Here is a 13,096-nt window from a genome sequence, read left to right as displayed (position 1 = left end):
ACGCACTTGTATACACAACACCTGCTGATTGGTGAGATTACACCTATTGCATTCCCCTTAAATGAATAAAGTTGAAATATTTTAACCAGCCAATTGCTACTCTCTTTATTGCATCTCACCGCAATCACAGATTTGATTTTAACAATTGACAGAGTGTTGATTCCAATAGTACCACTATATTGTTCTCCATGGAGTAGCTTCTGAACATGTACTGCCTTAAAGTAGAGATTCCACTTTCACTTGCAGTGAACTCAGAGTCATGGAATGATAAAGGATTCCAGTCTATTGTGTCCACTCTGAACGTCAAGCCCCAATCCATTTTAATCCCCATTCTCCAGCAACATGGCTCATAGCCTTGTATGCCATAACATTTCAAGTTTTAGATTAGATTACTTACAGTGTGGAAACAGGCCCTTCGGCCCAACAAGTCCACACCGTCCCGCAGAAGCGCAACCCACCCATACCCCTACATTTACCCCTTACCTAACACTATGGACAATTTAGCATGGCCAATTTATCTAACCTGCACATCTTTGGACTGTGGGAGGAAACCAGAGAACCCGGAGGAAACCCACGCAGACACAGGGAGAACTCCACACAGTCAATCGCCTGAGGCGGGAATTGAACCCGAGTCTCTGGCGCTGTGAGGCAGCAGTGCTAACCACTGTGCCACCGTGCCGCCCACAAGTGATTATCTCAATGCTTCTGCAATGTTGTGATAGCTCCCACCTAACCCTAACGCTAACCCTTTCAGGCAGTGTGTTCCAGATACCCACCATCCTCTGCATGAAGAAAGAATTCTTCCTTAAATCCCCTCTAAATCTGTCTCTTTACCTTCTGTTTATGCCCCGGTTATCAATCCCTCTATTAAGGGGAAAAGCTTCTTCCTATCTATCATATTTGTTTGTCATAATTGTTTATTATATTTCTCATAATTCTTATACATTAATCAGATCTCTGTCAATCTTCTCTGTTCTCGGGCAAACAACCCCAGCTTATCTGGTCTCTCCTCATAGCTGAATCACTCCAACCCAGGTGACATCCTAGTGAATTTCCTCTGCACTCCCTCCAATCTAATCCTCCTTATATTGTGGTGATCAAAATATATTCCAGCTGTGGGCTGACTAACATTATATACAATTCCATCGTAACCTCCTTGCTCTTGTATTCAACATCATGTTTAATAAAGACCGATATCTTACCTGCCTTCCTGACCACCTTACCACATGCTCCATTGCCTCCAATGAACAATGATCATGGATACCAAGGTCACTCTGATCCTCTGTACTTTCTGGAGTTGTACCATTTAATGTGTACTCTCTTGCCTTGTCAGTTCTCCCAAAATGCATAACCTCACATGGTTTAGGATTCATTTCCATTTCTACGGTTCAGTCTATCTGACAAGTCCATTTATAACTTAAGGTAGACTAAGGCTTCACCCTCATTATTTACTACACTACCAATTTTGGTGTCTTTCTGCTAACTTACTAATCATACCTTCTACATTTATGTCTTGATCATTCATGTACACATTAACTTTGGTAAGTGTCAGTATTCCTGCCTGCCAGTTAACTGGCTATTTCTTTGTTGATGGGTATGGAACTGTTCTCTTCATTGCAGCCTCCTTCCCTCATACTCCTTTTACATTCCTTCTCCTTCTCCTTCCCTCCCATCCTGCTTACAGCCTCCTCCCACTCCAGTCTCTCCTGGAACCTCCTTCATCCCTTGCTTCCTCTCTGAGAGACACTACCTCTTCAGCCAGTGAACTGTGATTGCTGGTGACTCTCTCAATTCCATCATTTATTTAATATCTGTTCACTGCTTCTCCAATCTCAGGGTTGCTCCTACCCCTGTTTGTCAGCAACTAGAATGGGAGAGAGAGAGACAGCCACTGATTGGAGCATCTCCTTATAATTTCTGACCATTCTCAAAAGAGTTTTTCTCCATTGGTCACCAACTGGATTGAAATTTCCCAGAGTCAGGACCAATTCTGGGATTGGAGTTGTTCCCTTGGCCCTGTCATTTTGAGACCTGTATTGTTGTATTGACCCCTACTCAAGGGCAATTATGAATGCACAATGAATATTGGCCTTGGTAGTAAGCATATGCCAGGAAAGAAACAAATCCTCCAGTAAATACTTTGTGGGTGCCCTAAAGTCATGAAACGTGTTCTATAAATGCAAATCTTTCTTTTCTTTGTTTCCCTTCCCTGTTCCCACTTCCCCTGAACAGAAACAGCCTAAAAAGAAGCAAACCTCCCCAGCGAAGGCAGCTATCCTGAAAGCAGCTCACCAAAAGGTAAACACCCAAATCCAGGGTCATTTTCAGTCAAAAACATCAGCCCAATTAGATGCAGAATTCTACTGAGCTCTGAAACCCAGAATCTTTCACATACCCCTTGCTTTTCCCATAGAAGCTGTTATTTACAACAACTCCATTGGTTTGTCTCTCCTGTATCTTCATTTCAATCAGAAGCACTAGTCAGCTCACAAAGTGTTAGAAATCTGCCGTGTCTCTTAGTGCAATTTACACATCTCAGTTAACAGTCTGGTAGCAATGTGCATCCAAACTGTGCTGCCAAATACACACACACACAGGTATCAACACTGAGACCAAATGATGGATTAGCCTCCTCGCATGTGCTGGCATCCTGAGCTGTTATAGGCTTCATTTAAAATGGAGCCAAGCTAAAGATTATCATTTGCTGAAAATCTAATGGATTACCACAGGATTTGAACATGTGACCCAGCTGTTGCTCTTTAAAAATTGATAGATCACAAGTAGATCATCAAGGCTGACTTGTAATTCATTTTCATTTGGCTGGGAAGTCATTAACATTTGCTGAAGGGGAAATGAACAGTAAGTGCAATGAATTAGAATGAGTTTGGTTATTTTTCACATGAAAGGGCAGGTTAATTTAGTTTTTAACTCCACAGATGCTGGTGGAAATACACAATGTTTTTCATAGAATTCCTACAGTGTAGAAACAGACCCTTTGGCCCAACAAGTCCACACCGACCCTCCAAAGAGTAATCCACCCAGACGCATTTCCCTACCTCATTACCCTACATTTACCTTGGCTGATGCACCTAACCTCCACATCCCTGAACATTATAGGCAATTTTTTTTGTCTTGGTGATTAAATTGTGCTTGTTCATCTGGTAACCTCCACCATTCAGACAGAATTCAGTCAACCGGCGTGACTTATCTATACTGGTGATTTTGTTTTATCTGAAGATCCTTAACCGTTTTTCAACTCAGATCACCAACTTGGCAGCACAATGGCTCAGTAGTTAGCACTACGGCCTCACAACTTCAGTGAGTGCGGTTTGGTTCCAGCATCTGTATGGAGTTTGCACATTTGCCGTGTCCTGTGGGAGGAAACCGGAGCACCTGGAGGAAACCCACGCAGACACGGGGAGAATGTGCAAATTTCACACAGACAGTTGCCCAAGGAGGGAATTGAACCCTGGTCCCTGGCGCTGTGAGGCAGCAGTGCTAAACACAGAGCCACCGTGCCGCCCCAAATGTGTAGGCTAGGTGGATAAGCCATGGGGAAATGCACAGTTATAGGGCAGGGTATGGGATGATTTTCAGAGGGTCAGTGTAGACTCAATGGGCCAAGTGACCTGCTTCCCCTCTCTAGGGATTCTATGACATATCCTCTATTCCTTTCAAGCTCATTTTTATCAAACATCCCCCTTTGACACAGCAAATCTATTCACTTTAACCATTCCCATGCTCAGATGTTCTGCAGTCTCACCGCTCTCTGTAAATAGAGGTTTCTCCTGAATTGTCTAGTTGATAATTATTATATAATAATGGCCACAGTTTTAAACCCATGTCAATACTTTCAAATCCCATCAAGATCATGGATAGGTTAGCTCTCAGCTTTTTCCCTTCCTGACTAAAGAAACTCAAAGCTGCTCCATCGTTCCTGATGATTGAGAGTTTCTGGCTTTGGTTTCGTCCTTTAAATCCCAGATCAAATAAAATGGAACAAAGTCAAAAATAGCTATTGATGTGTTTTTTCATTTTTGTTGTCTATGTTGTGTTGTGATGGCTGGTCAATAAACATTCAGAGTTATTTGCCCAGTTACTGCCCATGACAATCTGAACACTTCTAAAGATGGTAATGACTGAAGAAAATGGCAGGAGAAAGTGAGGACTGCAGATGTTGGAGATCAGAACTGAAAAATGTGTTGCTGGAAAAGCGCAGCAGGTCAGGCAGCATCCAAGGAGCAGGAGGATCGACGTTTCGGGCATAAGCCCTTCTTCAGGAAAATCCCATCCTGAAGAAGGGCTTATGCCCGAAACGTCGATTCTCCTGCTCCTTGGATGCTGCCTGACCTGCTGCGCTTTTCCAGCAACACATTTTTCAGCTCTGAAGAAAATGGCACTCGAGGACAAAATCTGAATGTAGGTTTGCTCGCTGAGCTGGAAGGTTCATTTCCAGACGTTTCATCACCCTACTAGGTAACATCTTCAGTGGGCCTCCAGGCGAAGCACTGCTGATAATTCCTGCTTTCTATTTATATGTTTGGGTTTCTTTGGGTTGGTGATGTCATTTCCTGTTCCTTTTCTCAAGGGGTGGTAGATGGGGGTCTAACTCGAAGTGTTTGTTGATAGACTTCTAGTTGGAATGTCATGCTTTTAGGAATTCTCATGTGTGTCTCTGTTTAGCTTGTCCTAGGATGGATGTGTTGTCCCAGTCGAAGTGATGTCCTTCCTTATCTGTATGTAAGGATACTAGTGCGAGAGGGTCATGTCGTTTTGTAGCTAGTTTATGTTCATTGATGGTCCACCAGCAGTGCCCTCTCCCAAGCTGACTTATCCAACATTGAAGCACCCAAAACCTTTCTCATGGGAGGCACTTATGGTTCTCATGTTGCAGACTCCTGAAGCAACTGCTCAACTCAGAACTCAGTTGTGGCAGGAGACATCCAGAAAAACAGGGGAAATGCTTTAGGGTGTTTTTAAAGTCCCTTAAAGAAGTCAAACATCTCCTACCTCCTAATGGGAGGCCCTGGATAGTGGCTGACCAACATGGAGCACTCTCATTGAAGAACACATTGAGAAGCATGAAAGGGAACTTCGAAGCAAGCCAGTACCAAACTTCACCCCCACCAGGCACCTACAATAAAGGAAATATCCAGATTCAAAGTAAACATCTCACTTACTTTCCACAATGCGCTTTGACATAATGTTACGCTGATATTTCAATTCCCAATCATTCTTTATAGTTGCAATAAATAGATACAAAAAATGACGAAAGGTGATATCACCTTTGACCATCTTCAGCAAAGAAATATTCAATAACTACAATCCACACTGTCCTACACACAAGGATCCAGTGCAGTCGAAGCTAACTGGAGTTCCGAGCAGCTTGCTTATCCCTGTAGAACAGCTGATCTCACCCACCAAAACCATCATCTTTCATCAATGGTCCAACACCAACACCTCCACATCATGGCTACCCTCTGAAATTAGGAAGATGGATCATCAACAGGAAGAGGGTTCTTCAGTTCTTGTCACACAATATATATAGTCAGAGTCAAATGGAAATTCTTTAGAGAATCACTATTTTAAATCCCTTGGAACCTCAAATGCTAAAAAAAAAGAGAATTAATTTTCCATTGTTGTCATATTTTATCAGCAAAATTCATAGTTCTCAAATTTGATTTCCTCTGGTCACATGGGGCAATTGGAGGTGAAGGTATTGGAGGTAGGGAGAGATGGGAGGTCAGAGGTTGGGGAGAGAGGGAGTTAGAGAAGATCAGAGTTCAGGGCAAACAAGATAAAGAGCAGAGGATAGGAATGCTTTCCTCTGTTCCTTAAATGGGGCTGGAGAAAGGAGAGGGAGTGTAGAGATTTGGGAGGATCACCATTTCAAATATTTATCTAACTTAGTGCCACGTCTTCTTCTACCATTTTCTAGGAAATGCATTCCATATCATAACAGCTCAACACATAAACAGTAACTCTCATCTTTCTGTTGGTTTTTATGCCAAGTTTGCAGAGTATGCATAAATAATCACATTCTTGGATCTTTAACCATGATTTTAATGAGATGGCTTTGCGAGTCATTCCAAACATATCCAAAAGGCTTCTCAGTTCCAACTGTGAGGTACTTTCTGTTAGTCATAAGAAAACTCTCATTTGTACAAAAATAAATATTCAACACTCCCGTTCAAATAAAATTAGCTGGAGATTTTTTTAATGCATTCATTTCTGCTCAGACTTGCCTGTAAAACAGTTTGGGAAAAGTGTATGCGCGTGGTGAAGTGGAAAATTAAGTTAAGAAAAGCGAACAGAGAGACAGCGTACACAGAGAATGTTTGAGTTCCATTGTACTGATATGTAAATAGCTTGTAGTAAGAGGTGGAATGGATCCAATAATGGACAGAGAGGGTAATATTTGTTTAAAGGTGCAGGCGTGACTAGAGCATTGAATGAGTTTGTATCGGTGTTTTGAAGGGAAAGCCATACTGAGCAAAATCAACCGAAGCAGTGTTAGTGGAGAGAATGGATGGGGTGAAGATGAATCCAAATGATATCACGTGGAATAAAGGCAGAACTAGCCATTTGGATACAAAACTGGCTCGAAGCTAGCAGACAGAGAGTGGTGGTGGAGGATCACCTTTTAGACGGGAGGCCTGTGATCAGTGGAGTGCCACAAGGATCGGTGCTGGGTCCATTGCTTTTTGTCATTTACATAAATAATTTGGATATGAATGCACAAGATATAGTTAGTAAGTTTGCAGATGACACCAAAATTGGTGGTGTAGTGGACAGCAAAAAAGGTTACCTCAGAGTACAACAGGATCTTAATCAGATGGCCCAAGGAGTGTCAGATGGAGTTTAATTCAGATAAATGTGAGGTGCTGCATTTTGGAAAGGCAAGGTCCTTACTTAATGGTAAGATCCTGAGGAACAAAGAGACCTTGGAGTTCAGGTTCATAGTTCCTTGACAGTGGAGACAGCAGATAGACAGGATAGTGAAGAAAGCATTTGGCGTTCTTGCCTTTATTGGTCAGTGCATTGAGTAGAGGAGTTGGGAAGTCATCCTACAGCCAGACAGGACATTGATAAAGCCACTTTTGGAATATTATGTTCAATTTTGGTCTTCTTGCTATAGGAAGGATGTTGTGAAACTTGAAAGGGTTCAGAAAAGATTTACAAGGATGTTGCCAGGGTTGGAGGGTGTGAGCTATTATTGGGAGAGGCTGAATAGGCTGGGATTGTTTTCCCTGTATCGTTGGAAGCTGAGGGGTGACCGTACAGAGGTTTATAAAGTCATGAGGGGCATTGATAGGGTAAATAATCAAGACTTTTCCCCTGGGGTGGGGCAGTCCAAAACTAGAGGGCATTGGTTTAAGGTGAGATGGGAAAGATAGAAAAGAGATCCAAAGAGCTACTTTTTCACGCAGAGGGTGGTACGTGTATGGAATGAGCTGCCCGAGGAAGTGGTGGAGGCTGGTACAATTACAATATTTCAAAGGCATCTGAATGGGTATGTGAATAGGAAGAGTTTCGAGGGATATGGACCAAATGCTGGCAAATGGGACTAGATTAATTTGCAATATCTAGTTGGTATGAATGTGTTGGACTGAAGGGTCTGTTTCCGAGTTGTATATCTCTATGACTCTACGTATTGGAAAGGCTGGCTGTATTTAAGAGTCGATGATTGCCTGGCCCTGTTTGCTTGCATCCTTCGTTGTTAAAGGATCCTGTCTCAGCCTCAACTCCAGTTTTGTGCCCACTCTCCATTATTCCTCAACCCATTGCTAATTAAAAATCTTTCTCATCATTCAATTTACTTAATGTCCCAGTATCCACTGCACTCAGGGGAGTGAATTCAACAGATTTATGAACTTTGGGGAGAAATAATTTCTCCTTATCTCTGTTTTAAATCTGCTACTCCTCATCCTAAAACTAGGACCTCTTGTTCTAAATTGCCATGCATGAGAAAACATCCTCTCTATGTCTACTCTATCAATCCCCTTTAGCATCTTATATACCTAAATCAAATTTCCTCTCAATCTTTTAAACTCTAGAGAATATAGTCATAAACTGCTCAATCTCTGCTCAATAAGACAAACTCCTCATCTCTGGATTCAATTTAGTGAACCTCTTGTGAACTGCCTCCAATGTAATTATATCCCTTCTCAAGGAAAGGGACCAAAACTTGATGTAATACTCCAGGCAGGATCTCACTAATGCCTAGTGCACTGACAGCAGCACTTCTCTACTGTTATATTCTACTCCTTTAACAAGATTAAATGCTAACATTTAACTTTCCCTTCCTTATTACCAGCTGTACCTGTATACTAGTTTGCAGTATTGCTTGAGGAGCCCCTGCCAAAAGCCTGCCATAATCCTTCGATTTTCTCTCGATACAGGGAGAAGGACCGAAGGATTGGAGAATGACAAATGTGATACCCTTCTTTAAGAAGGCAATGACAGACTGGGTCAACTGAACATCAGTAGGTTCGATTTTAGAAATAATAATCAAAGAAATCAACACTCAATTGGAGAGATTTGAGTTAATTAAGGAAAGCGAGCACAGATTTGTGAAACAGATTGTGTGTTGACAAATGGTATTACTTTTTTTCATGTATAACAGAGAAGCCATGAAGGAGAAGCAATGCATGTATCAATGGATTTAAAGAAAGTCATGTAAAGTTGCTTAACAAAATCGAGGTCCATTGAAAGGTAGAGTCATTGCCATGTCAGTCTCATTAAGAATGGTTATAACATAGTCCTTGTGGAGACCATGTCTCGTCTTCACATCGAGAATAGCCTCCATTGTGTTGTACGATCCTATCACTGTGCACTGGGGCGGCACGGTGGCTCAGTGGTTAGCACTGCTGTCTCACAGCATCAGGGTCCCAGGTTTGATTCCAGCCTTGGGCGACTGTCTGTGTGGAGTTTGCACGTTCTCCCATGCCTGCATGGGTTTCCTGCGGGTGCTCCGGTTTCCTCCCACAGTCCAAAGATGTGCAGGTCATGTTAAAATTGCCCATAGTGTTCGGTGCATTAGTCAGAGGGAATTGGGTCTGGGTGGGTTACTCTCCGGAGGGTCAGTGTGGACTAGTTAGGCCGAAGGGCCTGTTTCCACACTGTAGAGAATCTAATCTGTAGGGAATCTAATCTAATCTAAATGGGACAGACGTCAAGACTGAGCATCCATGAAGCATTGTGGGCGATCAACAGCAGCAGAATTGTACTCCAGCACAATCTGTAACCTCATGGCCTGGCATATCCCTCACTCATCTATTACCATCAAGCCAAGGGATCAACCCTGGTTCAATGGAGAGTGCAGGAGGACATTCCAGAAGCAGCATCAGGCATACCTGAAAATGAGGTGTTGACCTGGTGAAGCTACCTAATTGGTCCACTTATATGCCAAACAGCATAAGCAGTAAGTGATAGACTTTGGTTCCGCCAGAGCCCTCAGCTCCTGACCTCATTACAGCCTTGGTTCAAACATGGACAAAAGAGCTGAATTGCAGACAGGAGGGAAAAGTGACAGCCCTTGACATCAAGGTTGCATCAACCAAGTGTAGTATCAATGATTCCAGTCTTGCTCGGGCTCCATGAGTATCAGGGATAAACTCTGCTCATACCTGGCACATAGGAACATGGCTGTGGTTGTTGGAGTTCAGTCACCTCAGCCCCAGGACATCTCTGCAGGGGTGCCTCAGGGTAGTGTCCTCAGCCCAACAATCTTCAGTTGCTTCAACAATGACTGTCCCTCCATCATAAGGTCAGAAATGAAGTATTTTGCTGATAATTGCACAACGTTCAGTACCATTTGCACCTCCTCAGATACTGAAGCAGTCTATGTCAAATGCAACAAGCTCTGAACAATATCCAGGCTTGAGCTGACAAGTGGCAAATAACATGCATTCCATACAAATTCCAGGCAATGGCTATCTCCAAACGGAGATTATCTAACAACCACCACTTGACATTTAATAGCGTTACCATCACTGAATCCCTCACTAACAACATCTTGGGTGGTCACCATTGACAGAAAACTCAACTGGGTGTGCCATATAAATAAAGTGGCTGCAAGAATAGCAAGTGATTGACTCTTAATTACTCTGTGGGATGGGCACTAAATGCTGGCCTAGCCATGAATAAATTTTTAAAAAAGCAGATCAGAGGCTAAGAATATTGCAGCAAGTAACTCCCCTCCTGACTCCCCAAATCCTGTCCCACCATCTACAAGGCACAAGTTAGGAGCGTGATGGAATACTCCCCTCTTGCCTGGATGGGTGCAACCTTAACAACACTCAAGACATTTGACACTATCCAGAACAAAGCAACCCACTTGATTGGTGTCACATCCACAAACATTCTCTCTCACTACCAAAAATGTTCAGTAGCAGCAGTGTGTACCATCTACAAAATATACTGCAGATATTCACCAAAGAACTTCAGACAGTTCCTTCCAAACCCACAACCACTTCCATTCAGAAGGACATGGTCAGCAGATAGATGGGAACACCAGCCCCCGCAAATTCCTTCACATTCACTGGATCAAAATCCTGGAATTCCGGCCCTAACAGTATTGTGGGTCTACCTACAGCACTTAGACTGCAGTGATTCAAGAAGGCAGCTCATCCCCACCTTCTCAAGGGGCAACTAGGGATGACCAATAAATGCTGGGCCCACATCCCACAAGTGAATTTAAAAGAAGCTTCAATATAAACTTGGCTTAAGGTCAAATTATCTAGTTACCCACATGATAACTGAGTCTTTTTCAGACCGGTGAATGGTAGACAATGGTGTTTTACATCGATTACCACAAGAACCATTACTTCTTTTGTTGTGTATAAAAGATTAGGATATTAGGTTACAAGGTAATATTCTAATAGTTGCCAAGAATACCAAACATGAAGGAGAGGCAAACATTTGGGATAACAACAATCGATGGAAACTCAGTGTGGACAGTCTCCCAGTCGAACAGGCCAGTGGCAGATGGAATTAATAGAGATGAATGAAGTGGTACATTTTGGGAGAAGAGACAGGGTGAGGTAATACTGGATTAGTAGCACAATTCAAATGATTCCACAGAGAGACCTCAGGAGTTCATGCATCAAACTTTGAACGATATTGAGAGAGTGGTCAGCAAAGTTATGTTGAAATTTTATGAAACTCTGGTTAGAGAATTGAATTCTCATCACCACGTTTCAGGGAAAATCTGAAGTTCCTTGGATTACAGAATCATAGATTTGTTACAATATAAGGGGGTCCAATTGGCTTCAACCAATTCATTTTTTTCTGGTCCAGATTTCCTGCTTTTATCCAATATTCCTGCTTACCACTTCTATCCAAATAACTATTCAATGCCCCTCTTGAATGCCTCAGTTGAACCTGACTTCACTACATTTCCAGACAGTGCATTCTAGCTCCTAACCACTCACTGAGTGAAAGGATTGTTTACTCACAACACCCATGCTGCACCTGCACATCTCTTTAAATCCATACTCGCTCATTCTTTTTAACGAGCATGAACAGCTTCTCCCAACCTACTCTGTCTAAGCTGCTCATGATTTTGTAAATCCTTTATCAAATCTCATCTCAGCCTTCTTCTCTCCAAAGAGAACAGTCCCAACTTCATCAATCTATCTTGAGAATTGAAGTTTCTTATTCCTGGAAACATTTTTGAAAATAATTTTGATAGGATGCAAAGGAGACCTATCTGATTTTGGGGATTGGGAGTGGGGAGGATGGCTGTGGGGGTATTGGTAGGGATAGTCTCCTTAAAACAAGAAAGATTTCTTTGAGGTTTGATGGAGGGGTACATGGTCCTGACCAATTTTGATAAAGTACAAAAGGAAAAGTGGATCCCATCAATTGATGGTCAGAAGACAAGGCACACAGACTGATGCCTTTCTTTAAAAACTAGACATAAAACAGTTTTAGGATTCCTGTGGAGCGGTTTTACACTCTGTGCTGTCCAACAAGTACAACATGTGAACTAGCCAGGAGAGGCCACACAGATGTCAATCTTCACTTGTCTTTGAACCGTTTCAAACCAGAAGAAACACCTTCAATTCTAACTAAACATTTCCTCACTGCACCATTAGCAGTCACGCTTTCAGATAACCAGACACTGAGATTGGAAATTCTCTTCCGAAAGACTGTGTACTCGGTTTAAGATGTGCCTTCAACTGATCCTTTTGATGAAATGTTTGAACCAATGTTTCCTTCTGTGATTCAGATCAAATTCTGAAACATTTTTAATAACTTTTTTGTGAAGGGTTTTGGAATCCTTTGTTTTATTAAAGGTGCTATCCACATGCAAGGTTGTTATTATTGTTTCTATTTCTTGAATTTACAATATTAAAAAAATAAACTGGGCAATGGGGGAAGTAAGATAGTTAGCCTCAGTGTGTCTGATTAAAACAGGAAGTAATTGTCCAACAATTTCCACATCAGACTACTCATGGAATTGGATTGTGTGTGGACAATTAGAAAATGAATCTAGTGTTGGACAGGGCTGGGCTGTCATCACACATGGTTAAATACTTACTGACACTCACTGCTTGGATCAAACATATGGAAAATGACAACTTGAGTAATGTATCAAGAATCAATTAGCATGAGTGGCAGTATATCTCAGCATATGGAAGTGCCTTGACAATAGAAAGTAGGGAAACTGGGGTGAAAGGAACAATCAGCTGGTTGAACAATGGCAAATTGTATTTTTTTTAAATGTTGAATAATGGGCGCAAGACACCATCTTGGAATTATTATGGATTGATGGAAGATTAACCATTGTTGAGTATTCACTAGAGCCTAACCAAGATCTGTGATCTTTTAATTTCAGTTTATTACTTCACAGATGGTTATGCTCAAGAGCTCGATATAAACAGGATTTAAGATGTTGTGCATTCTTACCACATGTGTTGGATAAAATCAGCAGGAGGTTGGCATAACATTGGTGAGAAAACAACATCCCGGCTAATTCTACAAAGCACACAGCAATTAAAGCAGCAGTGACCCCTTGGTTTCCTGCAGTGCATCGTGTCACACATCAAGCCCAGCACCTGCTGGTGACCTCTCTTCATTAATTCCCACG

The sequence above is a fragment of the Chiloscyllium plagiosum genome, unplaced genomic scaffold, assembly GCF_037043375.1.
Source record: "Chiloscyllium plagiosum isolate Xiang-an unplaced genomic scaffold, Cpla_swu_hap1 HiC_scaffold_23, whole genome shotgun sequence".
NCBI classification, from domain to species: domain Eukaryota; kingdom Metazoa; phylum Chordata; class Chondrichthyes; order Orectolobiformes; family Hemiscylliidae; genus Chiloscyllium; species Chiloscyllium plagiosum.
Note: the sequence above shows the minus strand (reverse complement) of the source record.